At 29.2% G+C, this 2,789-nt stretch overlaps 1 protein-coding gene across 4 annotated transcripts in view; it reads right to left on the reverse strand.

Moving 5' to 3' along the window:
- Positions 1 to 2,789, reverse strand: part of LOC108685268 (aminopeptidase N) — a 23,692-nt gene that overhangs the window by 5,685 nt on the left and 15,218 nt on the right. The window lies entirely within an intron of this gene.

The raw sequence follows: 2,789 nt of genomic DNA on the forward strand, positions 1-2,789 counted from the left end.
ATGATATTATTATATCACAATTCGTTCAAAAACAAGTTGTCATTATAAAAACTAATCGTTAAGCTGGTTTAATGGAAAAAACTGTCTCCTATAAGTGCATGACTAATCTCATCAATATGCTGAGGCGTATTCGGATTTCCACCTGGGTGTTCTCCGAATGTTATGCCTAATTTTTGTTTAATATTCGGTACATAAAAAGAATGGAATGATATCTGGATAGCATTCGGATGGAAGTTAAGCAACTCTGAAGATAATTAATTAAGTTTTCAGATATATACGGAGATCAATACGATCACAGAATACGATCGCAAAACACGATTTTTTTTAAAATAAAAGTTTCAGATTCGTATTTTGCATCGTAATGTCTTCACTTGTAGAATACATAGAGAAAAAATAAAACACTTTCACTTTATATATCCCGAGCAGTCGCAATCAGTTGAACACTCTTAGAATTGATCGGTTTAGTCCTTATTGAGATCTGATAATCTTGATCTGGCGCAATTCGTTGGCTCGCGTAAAGTAGCCACAGCAATGTCGCACAGCTTAGCGCCGAGGCACTATCAGTGTCTCCAGACAAATATTTATGTAATGCATCTGACTAAAAATTTTTAATTATAACGCTACGAAGATAACGTCCTTAGGTTATGCCCAGAACGTTTTGGGACATAGTCATCATTCTGAAGACGTCTTGCTGTATGGGTTATAATCAATTAGGATCGCTATAAATGTTATTTTAATTGAAGTTTTCCTACACATTTCTTATAAATCATGTTATTTAGCACGATTAAATACAGCATTGTCATGCTCATGAGCATTATTTATGTTCGTTTAATATTTGACAAACAACAAGGATGAAATGTTTTTTAAGCGTTGTGAGCGTGAATTGGACCACTTGGAGTTACAATAAACTCGCGTAGATAGCCCCTACATTGTAAATGTATTCTTTTTTACATGTTTCTTGCCGTTTAACAGGTTTAATCGTACACTGTTAGAAACAATCTTAAATTTTATTCATCTTTAATTCTACTGGTGAATAAAATTTAAATTTTCTGTAACTAAAAAGATTATTTATGTACATATTAATGAAATTTAAGTTTGTAGTAACTGAAAAATTAAGTGTGTTCAAAAAATACTAATTAAAAATTAAGTGTAGAAGAAAGGCCCCTATTATAAGATACCGAGTTCATTTTAGATAAAAGCTAGAAGTCTATGGGCAAAATTTAAAAAATAATAGGTCATTTTAAAGGGAATTTAATAAGCTTTAAGATAATGTTATATAAAATTTAATCAAAATTTCATTTTTTTTTGAAAATTAAAGAAATGTAAAAAGTGAGCAAATCACAAAATCAAAAAATTGTCCTCCTAATATGAGATGCCCTCGAGAAATCGATAGTAAAACGCAAAGTATATCAGTATTGCAACTAAAAAACTTTATTTAATGTTTCTTAAATACAAACAAACACAGCTAGGGTGCGCGAAAAATGAGTATACGATACATTATACACAGAACTTGTTTTCAGGTAGTTGAAATCAAGCATCGTAGAAATAAGCGTTTGACATTCATTCCGATTGTCTTTTTTATTATTGTACAATAATAACATTTATACTTTAGCAATGATTTTCACTATGACATGGGAGCATGGGTTATTTCATATTACCTTGGGTATCTCATATTACGATTTCCATGCCTTATAGTTTTGCGATCAAATCTAATTTCTGTAATTAAGTAATTCAACATATCCCGTATTTTTCTATTAGTGCAATCTTACTCTATCATTACATGAAGAATTTATTGTTAAGTATTTATTTATTAAATAATAAACAATATTTAAAGGCTCATCTCAATGAAATTTGAAGATATCCAAAATCTTTTTTTACGATGACTACTAGGCATTATCTAATAACGAATTTTCTATTAAACAGTTTTCAATTTAAGAGCAATAAATTCAATTCATTGAAAGAACCAATAGATAGCATCTATTAGCAGAAACGCCGCTGTCTCATAATACAATAGGTTGTCTCATAATAGGGAATTTTCCTCTATTAGTTTATTTCCATTAAACTGTCCATCAAATTTAATGTCCACATTCATTATATTTAAAAAATCTATAACTTAGATTTCATTCACATCACTCATTACTTTTTTGTTATACATTTCTTACATTTTATCAAAGCGTTTATTAATTTTTAGTCACAGACCTACATTAATTCTTAAATTAATTTTATATAATACTACGTTTATTAAATTTAGTGCACACGTTCATTGCATTTAAGACTACTGTAACTTAGTTTTTAGTTATTCATTATTTTTCAGTTATTACATGCTCACTTTCATTACATGTTACTTAAAATTCATTATGAAATTTCTAATAATGTATAAAATAATGTAATTAATTGCATTTAATGATTTAAAGGAACAAAAAAATATAAAAGCTTCAGCTAAAAGAATATTGGATTTGCAATGTACAGATTCGCAATTATTAATTACGAGATTATTTTGTAAGAAATGTGTAAGGAAATTTCAGCTAAAATAAGATTTTTGGATAGTGTAGATGCAATATGGCAAAACATATAAGACCGCCATGCCAGGCGACGAAATGTAATCCTTCCCCTTGATGTTCGCTGCTATTGAATAAGCACGATAAGTGCTACGAATTCGTGCGACGTGGCGTCACCGCGCATTGGCTTAGACGTTTTATTTTTTAATTTGAAACTACAAGAAATATCTCAAAATATTTATAATAATATATTTTTAATAGTAGTTTAGTAATAGTAGATTTTTTGTTCCC

The sequence above is a fragment of the Atta colombica genome, unplaced genomic scaffold (assembly GCF_001594045.1).
Source record: "Atta colombica isolate Treedump-2 unplaced genomic scaffold, Acol1.0 scaffold15, whole genome shotgun sequence".
Taxonomy (NCBI): Eukaryota; Metazoa; Arthropoda; class Insecta; order Hymenoptera; family Formicidae; genus Atta; species Atta colombica.